Genomic DNA, 13,318 nt, shown 5'->3' with positions numbered 1-13,318 from the left:
GTAAAATTTGTTTAATTAAATAACATCCCTTCATGTGTTCACCAGTGGGTATTTATGGTGTGTTCTACTTTTATTTATGTTTTTTTAAATTCATTCTTTTTAGGCACACACAACAGTACAGTGTATTTTGACATGTTATACATACATGGAGTATAACTTATTAGGAGTGTGTCTTCTTTTCGCTAAGCCATGGTGACATAAAATTCTTAATTTTTAAGCAACAATTTATTTAATGACTTCAGCTTAAACTGTTTTAAGTCATTTCTTAAACTTTTATACACAAGCCTCCACACACCCTTCCCATTTTTTCTGCCCACTATCCTGCTCATTATTCACTAAGCGACTTGATCAGCCGAGGCACTCCCTATTCACAGGGCCATCCAGTGATGATGAGATTTCTAATGCCAATCTTTCTTTATATCATAATCAAAGTTCCCTGCACACTTCCTGACCTCAGGAGGAAGAGGTGGCCCTCCACCTACAGATGTTTTTGCCTCATCACTGTTTTTCTTTCATTCAAAAGGCACCAATTCATAAAGCACTAATCCATCATTAGTTCTACTACTGCTTCACTCTTCTCAATTTATTTTTAATCTCCATCTGAAAACATCTCAATGAAATGAGATGACCCAAACTCCAGAATGTCAGGTGCTGGGAGGGGAGGGAGGTATCTGTTCTACCTCTAATGGTAGCAAAAACAATGTTGTTGAGAATGGTTGACTCTGAACCATCCATTGTTGCTAAACACAAGACCTGTGTTGCTGTTGTAGTTTAAATCCTTCATGAAAAACTGAAGTAGATGCGTAAATATATTTTTGTAATTAAAGTGTAAAAAAGCCCACCATGTAATCTGGACTCTCTTCTCTGTGTAATTATAGTCATTTTCTAAAGTGTCTAGTATGAAAACACAGAGTCATAGCTGTAGTTTTCAGTAATTTCTTGTGAAAACAGCATCTCAGATTTTTAAAATCCAGTAGGCTGTCTATACTGTAGACCCCCAAACCACTCAAATTGTTTACTGTTCAGAGGCAAATATTGATTATATCAGAGATGAAAAATCAGGGTTGCTCTGGGTTCACTGAGAATGTTATTCCAAGAGCCTTCCTGGGACCCGCCCTGTCGCCCAAGGAACAATGAAACATGAGTGCTTTTGCCTAAAGTAGTTTTGATATCAGTGGGCTAAACAATCAAAGCAATGAATCACCACTGAAAAGGCATGCAATAAGCAGAACAGGATTTAAAAAGAAAAAAAGAAATCAAAAGGTGATTCATAGCTTTTAAAAGAAAGCTCATACAGTTCTTGAAGCTATGTCTATGTATTTAAAGAAACATCAGAATTTGTTTTTTAAGACTACAAAGAAAATACCTTATCTCCCTATTCTTGCCAGGGTGCTTTATCTGCAACTTCAATAGACAATAATTGCTTTTTAAAAATTACCCTCTTGGATCAACCTTGCCTGGAGAGTTTAGTGTGGAAAAGTTGAACTTTCTTTTGGGCGGTTTCAAGCTTAATCAAGTTAAGAATAGATAAACACTGTTACTGTTTCCTTTTTTCTTACCTTCTCCATTCTCCGTCTGTTATTCCTTTTACTACCTCTGAAGCAATATTCTCCCTTTTATCTACTTAATATTATTATGCATTTTTTTCTATAACCACCTACATTTAAAAAAAAAAAAGCAGATAAGCACCAAGAAAAACAGCTTTGCCATTGAACTTTCCTATCATGAAAAGTTAGGTTCTTATCAGGTAAAGTCAAAATGTGGAAATTTATCCACCTGGTAATAAGATCTCATGTACTATCCCTTTACTATATTGGTTTTGTAACCCAGTGCATCTTTGTTGGTGAACAAGAGCACTGTGATGGCTCTGTATAAGAGATTTTGTAAAGGCAATGTTGAAATGTTTCCAACTAAATCATGCTTAGAGATTGGGGAATCTGATGAGCTTTGTGTGGGGATGTGCAGAGAGAGCTATTAGAATAAGGAGAGGAGTTGCTGCACAGTTCCCTGACAAGATCTGAGAGGTGTAGACACAAATATTCCAAAAAAGTCAGTTTACAACGTGAACTCAGATTCATAATGACTGTAATATTTAAATTGATGCTCTTGTCATTTTCCATTTTACCTTTCTACTTGGTTCTGTCATAGCCCCAGTTATAATTATTTATTGCTTTGAGTTGTTGGTCTTTTTTTTTTTTTTTCCTATCTTTATCACTAGACTTTATCATATGATCCATAAAGGCAGGTGTTTTTGTATCCTCAGCATCAAGTTCAGTATATAATCTAAATGTTCACTAATATAATAACCACTAGCTATCTGTGTTATTTTTTTTGCACTTGAAATATGAATGGTCCAAACTGAATCATGCTGGATCTCACTGGATTTTTAAGACTTAGTGTAAGAAAAAAGTAAAATGTCTTAATAACTTTTATATTGATTGCACCTTGAAATGCTAGTATTTTAGATTTATTTGATTAAATCAAATATATTGTATTTAATTTTATCTCTTTCTTTTACCTTTTCAAAATGCAGCTTCTAGAAAATGTAAAATTCTGTGTCATTCAAAATGTATTTCTATTAAATTGCTCTTGTCTAGGAACTAAGTATCATGTTAAAAGGCCAATGAATGAATAGATAGATGGATAGATGGATGGTGCCTGCATTGAGAGCTTACACTATCAAAAGAAACATTGCCTAACTTCTGGTGTGGTGATACTCAAGAAAAATAGGTAAAAAATTGTAGTAGACTTCATTAATGTCCCCAATTCATTACTTCTTCCACTATCCATGCCCATTGCTATGTGCCCTTATAGTTTGTCCCAATAAGGAGATAGAAAAATTTCCCCTATCCTTCTACTTTTTTCTCGGTGGAGGGGGAAGGTTGCTGTGGTTTGACCACATGACTTATTTGATCAATGAGACATTAGTGAACATAAAATAATGCAATGAAAGATTTGAACAATGTTTGCACCACTGAATTTTCTCTCCAGCACTTTTGCTATGCTTGTGACAACTTGCCCAGGTTTACCAACTTATCCAAGGAGTAGGATGAGTGACATATAGAATAAAATTAAACTGCTGTGGAGCCAGCTGCTTAATCTCCAGCTTATCCCCATCTACAGAAGCAAACCAGCTGAGACCAGCTGACCCCAACTGACCCACAGACCCATGAACTAGACAAACGCTCGTTATTGTATGCTGCAGAGATTTGGGGTTGTTTGTTATCCAGCCTTGATTCAAAATACATATCTGATATGAAAGTGAAATCTTCAGAACTGAGCTTCCATTCTTCAGTGTGACAATTAACATTGGAGACCTTGTAGTCATACTTAAAAATCTCCCTTTCTCTGACTTCTTAGATAAAATATTTTTAGTTAAGATGACAAGTAGGAGAAATAGGAAAGATATTCTACCAGGAGCTAGATAAATTCATCCCAGAGGTACAACTCATCAATATCATGGTTTATTTAGTTTTGGGGTGCTGGGGATTGAACCTGGGGACTTAAACATTCTCTTCTACTGCTCCACCACTGAGCTACAGCCCAACCCATCAAGTAGTGGTGGGTAAAACAAGTATTAATGAGAATGCTAAAATGTTAATGGGATGGAAGAGCATAGCATGATTATTTTTCCAGGGAAGTGCTGATTTGTTAAAAAGGTCTTCTCTATAGAAATGTTTCTAGATTTTTTTGTTTGTTTTGGAGAAAATTTATTAATATGATTTGTTAATTATAAAAAATAATTAATATGGTTTGAATACTTCTGGCTTCATTTTATGTTGACTTTTGAAAAAGGCACTGGCTTTCAGTCACTTGGGCCTCTCCTACTTTGTCCCCAACACCCTCCTGGGAAGGTGTTCTGCTGTCTGGTTGATTTCATGGGCTTTTGTGATGCTGTATAAGAATAGTGAGAATGAAAAAAAAAAAAAAAAAAAAAAAAAAAAAAACTAAAAGTATGGCTAGAGAAGAAGGAGGATAAGAGTAGGAGAATAGTGTCCTTTTGAATAAGACACAAAAGCTCTAGACAGGAAAGGAATAAGGGTTCCTGATGAGGTTTTAAGTGAGAGAACCCAGAGAAAGTGAGGTTGTAGGAGTCACAGCCAGAAAAGGAAAGGAGGTTTATAACAAGCACTTCAGAGTCTTTATCATTTAAATTATCTTTGCAAGATTTGAAAACTTTAGGTGGAAAACTTGAGGTAATTCAGTTTATTATTCTTTTTAAACAATTCCACCTCTCTAGACTGGTCTATGTCAATCACAGTTTTACAGTTCCGTAGTCCCCCACCCAATCCTTGGTTTTGCTTTCCGAGGTTTTGATTACCACAGTCAACTGTGGTACAGAAATATTAAGTGGATAATGCTAGATATAAACTACACATGCTTTAAACTGCTTGGTGTTCTGAGTAGTTCATAAGGTCTCATACCATCCCATCCTGTCCTACCTAGAACGTGGACCATTTCTTTGTTCAGCACGTTGGTGCATGTGCTATTCACCCCTAGGTTACTTAGTAGTTGTCTTGGTTATGAGATTGACTCTCACAGAAACATAATACTTAATGTTCAGGTAGCCCTTATTTCACTTAATAGTGGTCACAGTGTATTAGAGTAGAAGGCACCAGACATACAATATGGAAGGATAGATTAATGTGGTACCATATGACTTCAGAACATATAGGAAAAAATAAAGTTTATTGAGCCTTCAGTACTGTCTGTGGTTTTAGAAATCCGCTGGGTGTCCTGAATGTACCTCCTGTAAGAGGGGGCAATTATAATGATTTTTTATAAAAAGTTTAATACAGAATCACAGCATGGTAAATAGAGGAAACATGGATCTTCCAAGGTTATAAATTTTCCATAATACTAGATGCATAACCATCCAATTAACTAAATCATTCTAAGACTCAATTTTATTTATTCATATAATGGAGAACACAATAAAGTTCATAGATTATTCTCAGGATTAGATAAGACAGTAAATACAAAAATATCTAGCACATTGCTTAGACATAAATACTAGTTGAAATATTAGAGCACAGTATTTCTGTATGAAAATTCAAGGTTCAGCCTACAGTCACTTTAAAGGTTGACCTGTACCCTGAAGTTGTGCTCAAGTCAGTAGCTGCAGCTGACTGCCTAAGCAGTGGTTAATTGACAGAGAAAGCTCCTTTTCTTATGGGTTACTTTTATAGAAGGCCAAAGAAACTTTGCCTATTCAATCATAATTGATCAGCAGCTTTCCAAGGTGGAGAGGGTGCAAATGCTGGGAAACTCAACAAATACAGTGACCACATATAGGGACTTTTAAATTAAAACTCTAAAAACTTATATGTGGCTCCATCATTATTGAGTGTTTTTTTTCAAAGGGAAGACAGCACAGGTTTACCCATGATCTGAATATCATTTTAATTCCTTTTCATTTATTTATTTCAATGGCAAAATGTGAAAACATGGTGTTATTGCATGGGCATTGACTATGGCCTGATAGGACTGTAGTTTCCACTAGCAATGCAATGAGTGAATCACAAGGTGGCATCTAGGTCTTAGATACTATTCAGTACAGAAGAGCTATATAGAAAAAGCATTAGTAATTTCATATGAGGTTCGAAATTACCATGCAAAATTGATAGCTAATGTTATACAGGTAGCATTTTGCCTACAGTTGACCAGAATGAATACAAGGATAAAATCAGATTAAAAGACAAATATGATTTTTTTAATTGGAAACACCAAGATAGCATCATGCTTCTGACATAAAATAAGGTGTAGAAATATATAATGTGCATTCTCATCCATAGATATGAGACAGAGATGGATTAGAAAAGCCTGTCTGCTTCTTCCCAAGTATATGTGAATAATGCTTAATATTGCCACAAATGGCAAGTCAGGATCATCATCAATAATGCCTTGGTATGCAGCCAGCCTGCTATTCTAGATTGTCACACTGGAGCTCCACAGGTGAGAAGAATAGATGACAACAGGACAACTGAGCAGATGTGGTTTGGTGAGCTAATGCAGGGACAGCCACAAGCCGTGAGGACAGATACAGTCCTGCAAGGACACTGAAGCACAATTTTAACGGACACTGTGGAGAGCTGTAGATTGCTGGGAAGCAAGAAAGCCTGATAGATTGCTCTGACATGTAGCGATCAGGAAGAGCGACCTCATTTTCAAGGTAAAATACAAAGCGAACCTGATAGGAAGAGCAGATTCCCAGAGTCCCAGGCTCTGACAACACCCGCAGATGCTTCCAACAAACAAGACAATCGTTACATACACAGGCGGGAAAGAAAGTTGCATCTGTGTAGTGTCCAAGTCAGATTAGTTCCACCAGAGCCAAATATCCAGGAAAACACTGTGCTTTATGTTGATATAAAAATGGAAGTTTTTATGGAAAGGGCCCAGGAAAGCTATTTCAGTCAAGCCTCCTAAGCCCACAGAAACTGAAGCTTACTTGATGGAGGAGTACGGGTCTTCAGGCTTCATGTAGGCAAACTCAATGCGATTTTTTACAAACTGACCTAGCCTCACATTCTTAGCAACTATAATCCAGCATAGAGCAGTCTACTTATATAATGTTTGGTATATGTGCTGTATTATAGTCCCTGTTAATAAGATGTCTTACTATAACTTTGTAGGAAAAGTGCTTATCTAGCATTCAATTATTTCCATGATTACTGGCACAGGAAAACATATCACAGAGACATAAGCCATGAACTAAATCACCAGGGGGAATTACTGAAAACTTGCAGGCAAGGCTGAGCCATATGAGTTTTGTGATTTGTCAGATATCATCTCTGTTTAAGTTAGACTTTTTGTGAGGATTAAGAGTGCTAATAGACATAGGTATAATTCATAAACCATACAGCACCATTCACACACTGCAAGCCTGAAAGTATAATCAAGAAGGTTTCGACAAGCACATTCCAAGTAGAGTTACTACAATTGGATCTTCTACTCATTTCAGCTTTAAGAGACAATAATATAGTTTGCCAGTCTCTTAAGCAAAGGCAAATAAAAAAGCAGCTTTAATGACTGGTTAAGCAGTATTTCCAAAGCAATGTTTCTATTAAGAGAACAAAGGAACAAAATCTCTCCTCTTCTTGCTATCTTCTTAATAGTCCTAGGAAAGTCATCTTCCCACTCAAAATCGAGTTTTATGTTGGCTAGTTTGACTGGATCTTACACAACTATGAAAAAAGACTTGACATTGTTTAACAACTTGTAGTCATTGAAAAGAATTTTGTTTTGGTTTGTTCTACCCATATCATAAGGATCTCCTTCAGAGAAAAGATTTCTTATTTGGTCAAATTATCACTTTATTTTTATAGATAAAACAATACAAAAAAGTAACTCCATAACAACTTTAAATGAAAAAGTTAACTTCACTCTTCCACCAGAGTCTGGTTTCATTTATTGTGATAACGAAAAAAAGAATACTAAGGATAGATTAATCAAAAATTTCCTTTTTTCCAATTTTATTTTCTTTTTAATCAAAGTTCCTATTCCTAAGGAAGTTGTTTCTGCATGTTTATTAATTTTGTTTCACAATGGAATTGATAGTTCACTAGTTCACTGGACTCTGCATGATTATTTCTCATCTCATCTCTTGCAATATCCTTCAACGTTCAGCTAAGTCTCTTCTGCTGTTACTCTCGCTGCAGCAAGAAGTTCTTCAGCTTTCATGAAATTAACACAAGGGACCACAGTGGCGAGAGCTTTGTCACCTTGTAGAGATGTCAGGGGGATCAAGGGTACCACCCACTCCAGCAGTGAGTTAACCATGTGTCCACTAACACATTGGGCAGTTTTTTACTATTTTTTTTTTTTTTTGTGATAAAAACCCCCAAACTGGGCTGGGGTCATGGCTCAGTGGTGGAGTGCTCGCCTGGCAGGTGTGAGGCACTGTGTTCGATCCTCAGCATCATACAGAATAAGTAAATAAAATAAAGGCCCATCAACAACAACAACAACAACAACAAAAAAAAACATTTAAAAATACCCCCAAAATTATGTATCTTCATGAGAAATGAGAGAAAGGAAGAATGAGTGATAAACTTCAACAGAATAGAAAATGAGTGGATTTGAGGATTGGGTCTAGTCCAAAAAACAGGTTTTTGGCCAATATGTGACTTGGAAGACAGCACCAAACCTTCTGTAATCAGCTTGCAATTTACAGATATGGCAATTCCAAAGTACCAGGGCACAGTTTTTACAAATGTAAAGGAGCTACCATTTCACCTTTAAAAGAAGGTTAGTTAGAAACAAATTTGGGAAACTCCTCCTGGTTCAGTACTCTGTTTTCCAGTCATTGTTCAGTTTCCTTGGTGCCCCTGAACATTGCTACATTTCATCTTAGAATTTCTATTCTTTACTTAGTATCTTTTTCTTCTCCAGTTCAATGTGCTGGATAACCATGGATAACAGCTGAACAGAGTTTGAAACTTACTTGTTTTGAAGTTTACAGAAAAGTTATTTCTCTAGTTGAATTTAAAAACCTATATTTACTTTATTGAAAAATAAATTGGATTTGCCAATTATACATACACATAGATGACAATTGCTTTTGGAGCTATACCTATAGTGAATTGTTAAAATAGGGGAGTAACTAATTATCTTTGTTTAAAGCACGAGATTATAAAGGATTATATAAAAATTATGCTTCTCCATATAAGAAGCAAGCACTAACAATTTACTACAAAAGTTTTGTTAGCTTTATGAGATTCACCTAGTAAATAATTCAGACATTTATCTGGTAGTCTGGGAAAAGAGTGTGTGGTCACTAGATTGTTGTGTATTTCTTTATTTGGTTGATAGTTCACCTACACATACATCAAATATTTACTGAATGTCTGCTATTTACTGAATGTCTGCTATCCAGGCACTGCATTAGGTTGTAGGGGTAAAATTAACAAGTAAAACCAGACGAAGTCTCTTTCACGGAGCTTACTGTCTAATGATTCAAACAATTCAATAATTGTAAAGATAGAGGAAGATGTTTAAGAAAATCAAATTTGCAATATTAGAAATAAAAATTGGTATGACAATCCTTACTTTCCAGGGTTCCAATGTTTATCAGTTTCATTTAACACAGCATTGTGCAAAGAAATACCTGTGGTACATTTGCCATTTCAAACTAGTAGCAGAATCTTTAGACTGTAGGCATTGATTTTTCTATATTTTGTCTATTTTTTTAAAATGTTTTTCTGTGCATATTGAAGGCATGTGCTATATTCGTGGTGGTTCCTGCTAATAAGAAAGAATGCTATCCAACTTTTGAAAATTTTGCTAGGTCATCAGTGAAACACAAAGTAATTTCCTTGTGACTTCCTCTTTTTTCTCTCCACTTAAGAAATGTATTGCCAGGCATACTTGTAATCCAGCAACTTGGGAGACTGAGGCAGGAGGATCATAAGTTCAAAGCCAATCTAAGCAACTTAGTGAGGCCTTAAGCAACTTATTGAGAACTTGCCTCAAAATAAAAAATAAAAAATAGAGCTGAGGGTGTGGCTCATTGATTAAGTGCCCCTATTCAATCCTTGATATCAAAAAAGAAAAAAAATAATAAATGTATTATATATTTAAAATAGTCAAAAATCTAAAAATTAACTGCCCATGTTATTAAGCTTTTATCATACACAGCAATTTATAATTAATCTTTTTGGTTTAGGGAAACCTTTTACATAGTTTTCTTATTCTTTCAACCTTTTTACTTTTACTTTCCTTGTATCAACAAATGTTCTTTACTTTATTCAACCATGCACCCTGAGTTACCAGAAATAATTTGTACGAATGACAAATGAGGTAAGAGACAGAACAGTAAGTAGTCCTTGTCACTCTTCAAATAAACACCTGACAATCTACCCCTGCAAACTTCACTGGGCATGAGTTTGGGGCACTGTGCTCTAGTGGACAGCCGCTCAGATCTGAAACATTCCCCAACCTCTAGATGTGCTGGCTGCCAGCAGTTCAGAGTTGCACAGGCTCCTGGCATTGTCCTGGGCTCAAGGGAACTGCCTAGTCCAAGTCCCACCTCCTGTCCAGAAGTGTTCCGCATCCAGGAGATTAGTCAGTGTGGGACATGAAGGCCAGGCCTCTTTTCTCAATTTTGAATACTTCTGGGGAGCCCTCTAGATGAAAGGCTTCCATGATAATCTGGAGCGTCCATTGCCACCATGTTACAGGTAATCCCTCCCTCTGTCCAATCTTGCTTCCCTCATTTCTTTACAGTTGTTTTTCCTACCGGTGAGAAAAATTCCATTCATACATATTCCCAAGGAGTCTGTTTCCAGGGAACTGCTGAATATTCCAGGAGTTACGAAGATAATTAATGTTAAAATAAATCATTATGAATCTGAAATATTTGTATATCCTACTATTTTCATGCTTTTTAATCACATAAGTTTTAAGTGGAGAAATAATATTATTTATAAAATAAGACCCTCTACATAAAGTTGTGAAATGAATATTACTCACTATTTAAGACTGAATTCTGAGAAATGTTTTGAATTTCCCAAAAATCTTTCTAAAAACATTTTTAAGGAATAATTTTATTGACCAAATATGTTTTTATAATGAAATGGGATGAAAATAAATTGAATATAAATAAAGACTTGAATTCTTGGAGAGTTAAAGACAAATGTGATATACTTTCAAATTTTATGTTTTCATTTATTAGGATATGAAGGAAGTTAAAAACATTGGTAGAGAAAGAGAATTATGAAATACGTGACTATAATAAACATGGCCAATTTTGACATGAAGGAAGAGACATTTTGACTTTTGGGGGGCCAGTTTGGCTTTTTGTTAATTTTAGTGTTAATTTTCAAATTCAAAGACAGAGGTCCATTGGAGGAAACTGCAAGATTCTTGGAAGAAGAGATGTATGAAGCTTGTTTAGTATTCTCACTAAAGAAACCCAAGGGCAGATTTACTCCTCTGTTTAGCACTTTGCTTACTTACTCATAGCCTCAAAGCTAGGTGTTTAGAAGTATTACAGAGGAAAAATAAAAACCTGTTCTTAAATATTTTGAGTGAACAAATCAAGCAGGGAATGGGAGGAATGTCTATGAAGTGACTACAGTCAGCAAAATATCAGATGCAAGAGAAAAGAGCCCATGAAATGGAATTTTCAGCACTAAGACCTAAGTTCCAAGAAATGCCTCCATGACATTTTGACATTCCAATTAGCACTTCTGAACGAGCCACCTTGGAAAAATGGATAAATTACTGAATAAAGAAAAAGGAATGTATAAGAAGTAATGTAGATAATTTCGGCATTGCAATAACATTACATATGAAGGTTTTTAAAACTGCAGTTTGGAAGCAAAGCACTCCCTTCTAATGAAATGTTATACAGAAGCCTGATGAGTCAAACAGACAAAAGAGGATTAGCTCTTTAATGTTGGAGATATAAACTGGGGGAAAATAATGGTGCATAGCCACTAAGACCCTGAGACAGCCCTAAAGAACTTCTGGGTCTCCATGGTAGAGTGTTTAAAAACCAGATGAAGTACTGAAAACTCAACAGTGAGCACTTGAGGACACAGGTTATATTTATCTTTTGTTTTTTCTTCACATTTGTTTCCTCCTTTTTCATTCCTAACAGTACCTCCAAATTCCTAGCACATGATTTTGGTGGAATTGACTCCCTTCCCGTCTCTGGGAGTGGCCCTAATTGGCTTAAGCCAGCGAGCATATCTCATCTCCAGCTCACTCTACTAGGTTCAAGGTTAAACACAGGACTCAGCTTGCAGGTCACAGTTATAAGAATTAATTCCAAAGTGTTTGTGGGCTTTCTTCTGTACCAGATTTGTCTCTGAACACTCACAATCCCAGGATCTGCTGATTGTTATATTATGACAATAACAGAGGAGGCTCACAAGATTGGAAACATAACTGAGGAAGAGTACCCAGCACATAGTGGGTAGCTCAATATTCGTTGACGAAGGGGTAGGAGTGACTGGTTCTAATTTCAAATTTGATCAGAAAGGCAACTCTTATTTTCTTCATTTGTAAGACAAGAATTGCTCAGATTTGTTTCCAAAATTCATTCCTACTCTAACACAATAAATCTCTCTATGATTTTGTACAGATTATCGTTCATGTGTTTTCATCTCAGCCAACCTGCACAGGTATGAGAGTTGATTGACACACATGAATTCTGCACACAACAAGAATTTGCCATTAGCCCAGGGTTAAAGCAGCCTCATTTTTACCTTAGCTGATGGCCTGAGTGTAAAATTACAGTGATAGACAAGAAGATTGAAGAACAAGAACTGGGAACATAGAATTCATAGAAGACAAAGTGGGCTTGTCACAATTTGTTTAATAGCTTCCTGAACAACTGTGATGGAGGATGATTGGAAGCACTAGATGAGTGCAAGAGAAAATTGTTATCTAGGTAGTACCCAGAACTCTTGAATCAAAGTTTCAGGATGCTAATGGACCTCTGAGCAGAATGTTTTAAAATGGAAAGGAATGAAGGTTGTGATGGAACACACCAGTAATCCCAGTGACTTGAAGGCTGAGGCAGGAGGATTGCAAGTTTGAGGCCAACCTCAGCAACTTAGCAAGGCCTTGCCTCAAAATAAAATAAAAAGGGATGGGGCTATAGCAGCTCAGTGGTAGAATGCCCTTAGGTTCAACCACAGTACTGAAAAAGCAAACAAACTAACAAACAAACAAATAAAAATTTAAAAGAAAGAAAGAAAAAGAAAAAAATACCAAAAAAAAAAGAAAGGAATGCTTCTGGAAAAAATGTCATCTACCTATAGAGTTGGTCTGGTTTAAGGCTGACCCAGTCTGAGGAGGCTGTCAAAACACCATCATCTTTGACCTTGAGGACAGAATGGGAGCAGGAACTCTGCCTTTCCTTTACACATTTCCATGGTTAAGGTTGCTTTCTGTTATCGTCAGAATCTAGAGCAGGGCTGTCTGATAGAAATACATGTGCATGAGCCACATACACAATTTTATACATTGATGGCCTATTTTAAAGGGTTACAAGAATGGTGAAATTATTTTTAATAAGCTTCTATTTTATTTAGCCTAACATAATAAAAACATTATCATTTTATCATGTAACCATTTTAAAGCATATTACTGAGGACCAGGGATGTAGCTCAGCAGTGGAGTACTTGCTGAGCATGTGCAAGGCCTTGGGGTCAGTCCCCAGCACTACAAAAGTAAATAAATAGAGAAAAATATTAATGATCTATTTGGTATCATATTTAGCTCTAAGTCTTTAAAATCTTAAATTGCAGTACATTTCAAATGTTTAATAGCCACATGTACTCTATCGGTCAACAAAGATCTAGAG

At 36.0% G+C, this 13,318-nt stretch overlaps 1 protein-coding gene across 1 annotated transcript in view; it reads right to left on the bottom strand.

Annotated features, from left to right (window-relative positions):
- Hs3st5 (heparan sulfate-glucosamine 3-sulfotransferase 5) overlaps nucleotides 1-13,318 on the bottom strand; it is a 266,478-nt gene that overhangs the window by 167,821 nt on the left and 85,339 nt on the right.

The sequence above is a fragment of the Sciurus carolinensis genome, chromosome 7 (assembly GCF_902686445.1).
Source record: "Sciurus carolinensis chromosome 7, mSciCar1.2, whole genome shotgun sequence".
Lineage (NCBI taxonomy): Eukaryota > Metazoa > Chordata > Mammalia > Rodentia > Sciuridae > Sciurus > Sciurus carolinensis.
This window is presented reverse-complemented; position numbering and strand designations above follow the sequence as displayed.